Source organism: Elgaria multicarinata, chromosome 6 (genome assembly GCF_023053635.1).
Source record: "Elgaria multicarinata webbii isolate HBS135686 ecotype San Diego chromosome 6, rElgMul1.1.pri, whole genome shotgun sequence".
NCBI lineage: Eukaryota > Metazoa > Chordata > Lepidosauria > Squamata > Anguidae > Elgaria > Elgaria multicarinata.
The window spans coordinates 49,899,153-49,910,718 of record NC_086176.1 but is presented as its reverse complement, the minus strand read 5'-3'; positions in this window follow the sequence as shown (position 1 = coordinate 49,910,718).

Here is an 11,566-nt window from a genome sequence, read left to right as displayed (position 1 = left end):
CCCCTCCATACACCCGGATTTTCAGGTAGGTCTAGCAGGCCCTCAGTCACACTGTTGTATCAAGTTATGGCTTTAAAACCATGCATGGTGGGTGGGAGGAGGCACTGCACATAGATGTAGCCAATTTGTGTGGGTTGTTTCCTTTTATGTGGAATTGGGTTGACTACTCGAGAACAACCTTAGGAGTCTGTGTTGTGAAAGGCATGCAGCGGCCACCCATTCATGCACTCACAATGTGCACCAAAGGCTGATAAGGCTGGCCTCCTGCCCAAGGCATGCTGGGAGTTCCACCAAAGGCATGCTGGACATTGTAGGCATAAACTTAAGTTTTTTAAAATTCTTTTAATATACTTTAAACCCCAAAACTTGTATTTTTAAATTTTTCTGGTACATTGTACAGCCAGAGTTATCACTGTGACAAATTTTAAGTTTCTAACTCATTTGGAAGTAGGTAAACATTTCCGGACATACATGACACACACATACTTTATAGGTAGAGATGAGCTATTAAAACACTGAACTCCAACAATATACCCCAATTTTAAGATAGGGAAATAAATCTTTTAAACACGATAGGACTTGCTTCTGAGTCTGCATAACTTCAGACTGCTTGGCCATAATCCTATCCTCACTGATTTAGGGGTAACTCCCATTGTATTCATTTTAGTTACTTCTGAGTAAATAGTGTAAGATCAAGCTGCATATCTGGAATCTTATGCATGCTTATTCAGTAATAATATCCCATTGATTTAAGTGGGACATACTTCTGGGTAACCATGCATAGAACTGGGCATTAAACATGTAATATCAACATCAATTGTTATGCAGGACTTTTCAGTTAATTTAAATGTTAATGGGTTCTGTATGCTTATCCCTGTTGCATCGAGAACATTTTATTTCTTTGTCAGAGTGGTTGTGGTCTGCAAAATATTTCCGGTACACTCAGTTGCTAGTACCAATAGAAGTCTACATGTTACAGTAATTCTTATGGCAATTAGGAAACCTATGTTAATGGTTTGGTGGTTTGGTAGGGCCATAAAAGAATAATTGTAAAAGCGATTTCCCATAATGCAAGTGTGCATGTTTGTATGTGCAAATGTGCATGCATGATGCAAAATATTCTTCCATATAGACTGCCTGACTCACCCTACAGTTAGACTGGCCTGATGCATGTCCTAGCGATGATTGTTATGTTTCTGTGTGGCTTGTGGAGGTTGGATATGCTGACTCAAGGCATTCAATGTAAAACAACAAAATCTACTGTGGTTGTGTCCTTAGTGTATATTTACATTTATTTCAGGATTTTACATAGAAAGGTCTTCTGTATATGGACACTGCAAGGGCATCGCTGTGACCATTCCAAGTTGAAAATAATAAGCCAATGTTATTATGGGGAAAAACCACCCCTAGCTTCCTCCATGAGTAGACCTCATGAACAGAGTTTACATGGTTCCAAATATACTTTAACTAGCTTCAAAGGACCATATGTGGTATTGGAACAATATATAGCTACTGAGAGATACTAGGGAGAAAAATCTGATACAGTTACCCCTTTATGGAGGAATATGTGTCAGAACACTTAATACAGTGATCCCCAACTTTTTTGGACCTGTGGGCACATTTGGAAATTTGAAAAACTGACAGCAAAATGGCTCTCATGGAGAATGTGACTAGTCACATGATGGCTGTCATGGGGGCCTGGCTAGTCCAAAGAAAGAATTAGGGAGGCTTGAGTAGGGTGGCCATATGCCCAGCTTTACTTGGATTTGTCTGGGGTTTGGTGCTCACCTAGAAAAGTCTGTGTACAGAGACAGCCGATCAGCAGCAGGTTCAGAACCAGGAAGGAGAACCTGACGCCATAAAGTGTTCCAAGTTATTTTTTTAATTAAAATTATTTTTTGAAGATACAGAGAGTGGAGAGCTTTGTAGGGGCTGTTGGAAGTCCTGTGGGCACTGCATTGGGGACCCCAGCTTAATATAAATTTTGTTCTTTGCATACCACTTCCCTGTGGGTTGGATGTTTCAGGGGCAGCATTGCAGGGTTAGTCTCCTTTAGACAAAACAGCACAGTGGAGACCCATAGTGTCTCCATTTCTACTATTGTTTTTATTTACAAATACAAAGGAGACACAAGTAGAGGCAAAGAAGCACCTATGGAAAATAACTTGGGCAGCTTCCCAAAGCTACACCCCAGTTTCTGCTGTCCTGAGCTAGAAACTCTCATCTCTCTATTTCTGCCTATCTTAAAGGATTCTTGTGGTTTCTTCCCCATACAGATTACTTATTTCCAATGATGGGCTGTAGCCCTGTGTTAGAGCACCTGCATTGCATGCAGAAGGTTGCAGGTTCAATCTCTGGCATCTCCAAGTAGGGGCTGGGAAAGGCTCCTGTCTGAAACTCTGAGGAGCCACTGCCAGTCAGTGCATTGAACTAGATAGACAAATGGTTTGTCTCTGCATGTATGCCTGGGCGTTGTCTTTGCATTTCCATCTTCCTCACCCCACTCACCAGCTTGGAGCCCAATAAAGCTTGTTGCCTGAAGACCATTGCTGGAGGGGTGCTTGGTGGAGACAGGCTTGGTGGAGAAACTGGCTGAGTTTCAGCATCACACTAATCAACGGAGTGTGTGTGTGCGTACTAGGAACAAAATGGAAAACAACCGTTGATTAGCGTGTCATCTGAACTCAGCCACTTTGTGGGTATGTGAGGCTTAAAGGAGGACTGGCAATCTTTCTTTACCTTCCCAGGTGAGAGATGGGGAAAGGAACTATGAGAGAAGATGCGGCTGAGAGCTAGGAGGAAGACTGTCACAAATGAGAGGAGTGGCTACCAACCTGTGCTTGTAGGCTAATTGTGGGGACACTCAGGGGGAATTGAGTTTTCTTTATATGTTTTAATATTTCTGTATTGTGCTTCATTCTCTCCCCTGTTTAGTGCTCAGTTGTTGGATTAGTTTAGTGTATTGCTTTATTGGATATTATATTATTGATATTTCTATGATGTATTTATCTGCCAGCATTATGGTTATTTGCAATTGTTTCTATAGCATTTTGGAATATTTTTGTATTTATTGCTGTCCGATATCCTGAAAATTATATCTACTGTTGTTTGTTATGTTGTGAGCCAACTTGGGCACAATTTTGTTGAAAAGCAGCATATAAGTAAATAAATAAATTGATGATGATGCATAAGGCAGATTTTTATGTTTACTCACCACTTCCCCACTCAGCTGGAAGTTTCAGGAGCAGCACTACAGAGATTAGTTGAGGAAACATTCAGAAAAAAATCAATTGCCTTTAAAGGATTCTCAAGTCCTTTCGTCAGATCACAGATGCTATTCAAGTGACACTTCAAGGCAAGTCAGATAGACTCATTCATAGAAATCAGATAGCAAAATTGCAGCAATATAGTTATTTTATTCATTAATCTTTATTACCACCGATAGTCCAAAGATAAATACAGTGAGATACAACCAGTAAGGATATCTCCTTAAAACAAAGGATAGAAAAAAATAGAATTTAAATCAAAGATTTCTACAAATATATAGGTAAAAAGCTTTGCTCAGATTTAACATTATTAATAAGACCATAATGGAATGGAATAAAAAAATCATTTAAAATAATTAACTTCAAGTGTACAAGGCCGCCCTCCCCCCGATTACCCACAGAGAAGAAAACCTTCAGCCTGCCAGCTGTTCTGGTCCTCTCTGCCAATGCTAAAAAAACTTGGCAACTGCCAAGGTAACTTTTGGGGTTTAGTCAGAGTAAAAAAATCTTGCATAGTAATTTGCTGGTCTACCTGGTAAGAGACTCAATAGGGGACTAATTAGATGTTTGTGAACAGAGTAGAACTTACAAAACAAAACATGTCCTACAGTTTCCACATCCTGTTTTTTATGCAGAAATACTCTAGTGGAGATTGGAATGTCGGGATACCATTACTGTAGTTATTTGACTTTCTTATTTTACATCTTGACTGCAAATTTAATTTCCTTCTTTTTCACCAGAGCAGAAGAGATTTCAGGTAGTGCAATCCTATGCATCTTTATTCAAAAGGAAATCCTGCAGTGTTCAGTGCAGCTTCCTCACAAGCAAGTGTGCATAAGACTGCAGCCTTCAAATGAGAGAAATGAGATTGTAACTAACTAGGAGCCAACGAAGAGGTGATGTCCATCACTTTACTGTTAATCACCAGCTGCAAGGGAGCCTTGGGACCATAGGGGGAGGGGAAACGTAACACTTTGGGTTCACACAATCGGTGGTTGGCAATTAGGGATGTGCTCTGCTCCGATTAGAATCGGAGAATCAGAAGCGAATTGGCCTGCTCTGCCTTGCCCAGAGGTGGAGTAGAAGCGGACCGTGGACCTTTAGAAGCACGACGAAGAGAAGCGCCCATAGGCGGAGTGCTTCTCTTTTCGCGGCGCGATCCGATCACCATTTTGGAAAATTTCGCCCGTAGGATTGCATTGTGGAAAAGAATCGAGGATAACTGTGTTGCTTTTAAAGCTTTCTTTCTGAAACTTCTTGTGCACAGAGAGTCGTGGCTGGGGGTCATTTTGAGCCTACTCTCAGCTCTCTGCATGGTGCGGTTCGCTTGCTATAATTTTTTTAAAAATCTGGTAAAAAAAGCGGGAGAGGTACCTTTTTGAAGTGTTGAGAGGCAGAGTCATGATCACATGATCCCAAAGTTGGAGGAGGGGATAGGCAAAACGGGTAACTTGGGATACTGGGAAACTTCTCTTTCTTAGTCTGAACGGACTTTTCCCAGTGTTTTTTAAAACAGTTGCCCCACCAAATGCACAAACACAACCTGAAATCATATGCTAAGCAAATAAATAACAGATAGGAAACACAGCACTGCTACCCACCCTAACCTTGGTGAACAACTGAATAGATGTGGTGCAAGGGGATGAGGTCCCCTAGGGCATGTGGACGTGCCCAGTGCACACACACACTGTGTCCTGCCCTGAAGGGTCATCAGAGCCCTCCAAAGGTTAACCAGTGGAGACTATTTTTATTATTATTTATTTATTTATTTATATAGCGCCATCAATGTACATGGTGCTGTACAGAGTAAAACAATAAAATAGCAAAACCCTGCCGCATAGGCTTACATTCTAATAAAATCATAATAAAACAATAAGAAGGGGAAGAGAATGCACCAAACAGGCACAGGGTAGAGTAAAACTAACAGTATAAAAGTCAGAACAAAATCAAGTTTTAAAAGCTTTAGGAAAAAGAAAAGTTTTTAGCTGAGCTTTAAAAGCTGCGATTGAACTTGTAGTTCTCAAATGTTCTGAAAGAGCGTTCCAGAACATAGACTAATGCCTATCATGAGTTGAAGTGGCAGGTTGCTTCTTAAAGACTGGTCCCTAGAAAGGGCCAGTCAAAACTGGCACAGTTCCCCCTCCCCCTGGGCACGTCCACTTCCCTCTTACTGGTAAAAGACAGATATAGCCTTTTTTTTAAAAAAAAAAATCTTCTTGTTGTTTATTCAGCAACACTGCTGCTTTTAATTCCACCTCTCCTTTGTTTGTTTGTTTATTTATTTATTCCATTTTATACTTACACCCCATAGCCCAAGCTCTCCTGGCTTTTCCTCTTCAGTGAAGTCAGGCAGGCTTTCATTGTGGTTCAACTCCTTATTGTTGTTGTTGTTGTTGTTGTTATTGTTGCTATTAATATTAATTAGTACATTTATTAACATTATTATTTTGTTTAGTAATGGCTGTGATCACAGTGCAGTCAATCAACTCTGAAGCAAGGATCACAAAGCTTTACTCTTATCCTCCTAGCCTCCTAGTTATGGGATGCAAAAGAAAAGGCATCTCTCTGTGCTGCTCCCACCTCACAGGGATGGTTTGCATTACTGGCTTTGAAACTATCCTTGGCTCACTTCTTTATGCCCCCAGAAATGTCTGCTGCCTGCCTGCCTTCCCTCCCTCCTCCCCTGCCCGCCTCGCAGGGATGGTTTGTGTGTGTCTTGCTTTGACTCAGGGGAGAAGTCCTTCCTGCGCTCACTTAGACTTTGGGAAGTTCCAAATCAATTTTTCAAGTGTGGAATTCATGGCATGTTGGGATTTCCTTTGAAATGGCCCCATTGAGCTGTCTGCAGCTTTAAATCCCTGAGATACTGGGGTGTCCAATTTTCAAAAATTCCCCAAAAATCATAGGATGCTTGGATTGGCTTGAGTCTTGGCATGCATGTGTATCCATGGATAATCTATCATGGTGACGAACTTGAGGTTTCTAACTTGAAAATTGACATAGTTCTAGCATGGGACTTGATTTGGGGTGAGTTAAAAGGTTAGAGCCCCGCCAAAAATCAGGGGATGATGGGATTTGCTTGAAACTTGGCATGATTGTGGATCTAGATGGCATCTGTGAGGGTGCCCACTTCAATTTTTTTACTCTGTCAAAATGTTGGAGAACAGTCCATGTCTGAAAATGGGGTGTCCGATTTTCATAAATTCCCCAAAAATCAGGGGATGATGGGATTGGCTTGAGTCTTGGCATGCATGTGTATCCATGGATAATCTATCATGGTGCCAAACTTGAGGTTTCTAAAGTGAAAATTGATGTAGTTCTAGCATGGGACTTGATTTGGGGTGAGTTAAAAGGTTTAAGCCCCGCCAAAAATCAGGGGATGATGGAATTTGCTTGAAACCTGGCATGAATGTGGATCTAGATGGCATCTGTGAGGCTGACCACTTCAATTTTTTTTATCTGTCAAAATGTCGGAGAACAGTCCATGTCTGAAAATGGGGTGTCCAATTTTCATAAATTCCCCCAAAATCAGGGGATGATGGGATTGGCTTGAGTCTTCGCATGCATGTGTATCCATGGATAATCTATCATGGTGCCAAGTTTGAGGTTTCTAACATGAAAATTGACAGAGATATCGAAAGAGGTGTGGATTGGGGTTATGGGTGGTGCGTTAGAAGTTTAAGCCCCGCCAAAAATCAGGGGATGATGGGATTTGCTTGAAACTTGGCATGATTGTGGATCTAGATGGCATCTGTGAGGGTGCCCACTTCCAATTTTTTTATCTGTCAAACTGTCGGAGAACAGTCCATGTCTGAAAATGGGGTGTCTGATTTTCAAAAATTTCCCCAAAATCAGGGGACACTTGGATTGGCTTCAGTCTTGGCATGCATATGTATACATCCATGAGGTGTCATGGTGCCAAACTTGAGGTTTCTAACTTTAACAGAAAAAAAGTTGTAGACTTTTTTGGATTTCAATGCAAGCCTATGGGGGAAAAAAGCGGAGCTCCGATCCGGATCCGGAGCTCCGCAGCGGAGTGGAGCAGACTATAGGCGGAGCGGGGCGGAGCGAAGTGGCCCGATCCGCAAATTGCAGATCTGGAAGAGAAGCGGATCGGGGGGTGCATGCACACCCCTATTGGCAATGTGGCTTACATAAGCCATGGTGGCTAGGGGTGGGTAGGTACTGGCCACCATTGTGAATATTCAAACTATGGCAGGCAGTCACTTATTATGTCATGTGAACCCAGGCAGGGTGGCTTGTTACTGTGGTTAACAAGCCACCCCAAACCCATGGTGTGTTCTTATTTAAGCCATGCTGCCAGCCAATCCTTTTGTCTCCCTGGCACAATTTTTTAACAAACACCAACTTTCTGAAGCTGCTCTTTGCATTTCAAAGGCTCTCTTTGGAACCAATAGATGGTTCACAATGGCAAACCCGCCCACCCCGCCGAACAACCATGGATTCCCTATGGCTGCTATGGACATTTTTTTAATCATGGTAATTGCATTCATGGAATTAACGTCATGCCTAGTTTGGCCCTATGGATATGTTTAACAGAAAGTTTTTCACATTTTATTAATAACGTTGCAGTAACATGCATCCCGAGATTCCCTCCTTTCTCTTTCCCCACCCTCTCCTCTATAGTTCTAATTAAGATTCTCAATCATTGTAACTCTAAGGTAAGAGCCAGGTGAAAAAGGGTATCTCTTCAACAGCTATGTATACTGACGAAGCCTGAACTGGCTTTTTAAATTCTAGTTTATCTCTGCCCGATTACACAGTCCTTTTGTACAAAGATATTTATTATCTTTCCACCAACTCCCTCCGGTGTTTATTTCTCTTAGGGACTCTGTATAGAGAACGAGGTATGCACACATCTAATGATGCCATTCAGATTGTATTGTCCTTCATCATCTTTATGACTTTTCACCGCTATGACATTTGCCACTCTATGTAAAATGACTTGGCAGAAACTGAAGCGAAGATCAGTTTTTCTTCTTCAAATCCTCGGCCACCCCAAAACCATCACTGCTCACTTAGGGGTTGAAGACTCATGGGACAGCTGTTCTTCCCAAAGGCCACCCCACAAATGTCCACCTAAAACACCAACGCATAGAATTGGTCCATTCATTTACAAACGGAAGGTATCTCTATGTGGATCTACTTCAAATATTTAATAGCTTGTACAGCTAGTACCGAGCAAATTGATAATTGGAAATTCAATATTTATACACAGTTGCTCTGCTGAATTGCTGTTAAAAAAAAGTATGATATGATTAGAATTGTTATCAGGTGTTCTTCTTTGAGAAAAAAAATCTTGATCAGATTTGTTAAAAGTGTTATTATCTTTCATTAGTGGCAGGCAACTACGGGAGGCTTGGGTGCCATTTTTGCCCCCTGGACCCTCTTGCTGGCTGCAGCCCTCACAGTTGTCAAACAAATAATGATTTTAAAAGTAAAAAATGGCCATTGTAGTGGCATCTGCTTGTTTGCAAACTAAATTTGACTCTTTTGGCACAGTGTTCGAGGTGGCTTTTGGCATCGTGACAACAAAGGAACACAACCCTGAGCCTCTTTGTAGTTGCATTGTCCCTTCTCATGAGTCGTGATTGCATTCAATATTTCTTTTGAAATATTTTGAAATAAAGGAAATGCCTTAAACCAGGATGAGCAAACTGCAGCCCGCGGCATGTGAACTGTTGAGATTTCTGGCAAGAATCCCTTGTGCCAGTCCCTTCCTTGGTAGCCTGCTGGGTGGGAAGGAAGAGGGAGAGAGAGGGGAAAAAAGGGGTGGCTGAAAGGCACAGAAAAATGGGCCCCTACTTTAAAATAATGGGTATCTTGCAAGCCAACTAGCAATGCTCAGTTACCTTGTGGTGAAGATAATGGTCATAGGAATTGGACTTCAGGAATTCTAAACAGTAGAGGTGGGCATCTGATTCAGCTGAATCCCAAATCTTGAACCGGATCGGGATCATTTGGACAAATTCAGGAGCTGTCCGAACTGAAGTGGGCCCTCTACAAAGTGGGCTGAATCTGAATCCTGAAGATTTGGGATTTGGAGAGACACAGAGCCAAAAACAGATCTCCAAGCTCTTGATATAGAGAAAACACCAGGGGGTGGGGAGGAAGGCGATAGTTTTGTGACTGGCAGCTCTAATCACAGTGGATGCTTTTACCAGGCCTCCTCAATCCCACTGCTTTTGGGGAGGGAAGTTGAAACAATGTATTGTTCAGTGCCCTTTGCTAGTCCTCTCTCCCAGGAGCAGGAACATTAAAAGAGGACTGGTGGTATCTGTGGTCTTGGGAGAGTGTAGCATTGGGGGCTTAATTGGAAAACGATGAATATTCATATATTTTTCTTGCCTTTGCCACTGTATGCTACACATCCATCATACATGCTCCACATCTATCCCTGTCCTATTTCATATTCAGTGGCTTTGCTGCCGTTTCATTCATCATCACTTCCTAGCCCCTGTACCAGCAGGCACAGCTGGTCAGTAGAGGCTGGGAAGGTGCCAAAGTGCTGCTTCCTCCCTCCTTCCACTTCTCCCATTACCAAGCACCACTGTGCCAGTCAGTGTGGCTGATAATGTGTGCTTGCCTTGCTCTGGATGATTGTGCTGGATACTGGTGTGCTGCATGGAGTAGGGAAGGACTTCTGGGTCCTGCCTTCACGTTGCTGTGTTGCCGCTGCATTGCATTCAATCCCTGAGGTATTGCTGCTGCAGGGTGATGGCGGGTAATCCTGGTGCATAGGCAGCACAGGCTGGCAGCCATTCAGCACATCAGGCCTGCCTACTGCTTTCTGCCTGGCTTCTGGCAACCAATCAGTGATCACCATCTGCTCCGGACCACCATGGCTCAACACCAGAGCAAGGTCACACAGTGGAAGGGCTGTGGGGACGTCTCTTCTTCAGGAAAAGTCGGGGTAAGTCCCTGACCTTTCCAATGAGTGGCTCCAGAGAAAAGCCTCACCATGGCTGCGAATCCATGGCAGCGTTGTATAACCGACGCAGTGCCAAATCGCAGCCACTGAGGGGCTTAGAAGATGTATAGGCAGCCCTCATTTTAACTAGCCCAGCAAGAAGTCATTAGCCAATGGGACAGCTTGTGGGGCATAGCCAAAGAAAGGTAGCGAGAGTCTAATATAGAGAGTAGCAGCTTCAGCAGCCATCATTGTTTCTCCCATTTTTCACTCACAGGTGATACATACATGTGAAAAGACAGACTATTTCATGATCGTAATTGTCATCATCACCATCTGATCTTTTATTTTAATTTTAAAATATTTCTTGCTGCTGATTGCTGGCATTTTAGATTCATTTCTGAGGAGGGCTGAGGGAATCGAGGGTCATTTCCCCCTTTGTAGATTTGGGTCTCAGTCCCCCCCAGCAGAAATTAGTGTTTTGTTTTTAGAAATTCACCCATGGGGGAGGGAAGTAAAAAAATAATTTTCCTCTTGTGCATGGGAAGGAGAAGATAAAGGGTCTTGTCCATTTAAATTAAGTTTAAAAATTCATGTTTAGGCAGGGGAAAATAATTTACACAACCTCAAAAGTGTAAATTTCAACCTCTGTTGGCATCAATTAATTCCTTTACAGTGCAGTCCTATGTGTGTCTACTCAGAAGTAACTCCCATTGAGTTCAGTGGGTCTTACTCCCAAGTATAGGATTGCAGTATTAAAAACTTTTTCCCTCTGTGGGCTCTTTGGCTGGCTGCTTATACTAACTAATTTAGCCTAACATGGGTTTTAAAACTTTCCTTTCTCTAGGGTGGAAGTTGGGAGAAATTAATGAAAGACTGTTTTTTAGGGCTGTGCATGGACCCCCTGATCAGCTTCGTGGCCGCAATCTGGAAAATCCAGATCGGGCCTGATCTGCTTTGGGCCGATCCGCCCGTTCCCCGCTCTGCTCTGTGGAGCGAGATCTGGCTTCGCCACTGTCGCTGCATGGGCGGCGGCGGCAGCCCCGCTGCCAGATAAGCCACTCCCCCCCCTTACCTGTGTCCGTCATTGCGGGCTTCAGTTGAGGCCCTGGCTTGAAGCCAGAAGAGGCCTCAGCCTTCACTTTCAGCTTCAAACGGGGCCTCAATTGAAGCCCGCGACAGACTGCGACAGACGCAGGTAAGCCTCCCTCCTCCCTGCCCTCTTACCTGGCTCCACCATTGCCGTTGTCACATGGACGTCGGCGGCACCAGGTAGGCCAACTCCCCTGCCCCCTTACCTGCGTCCGTCGCGGGCTTCAATTGAGGCCCCGGCTTGAAGCCGGAAGAGGCCTCGGTAATGGTCTTCGGC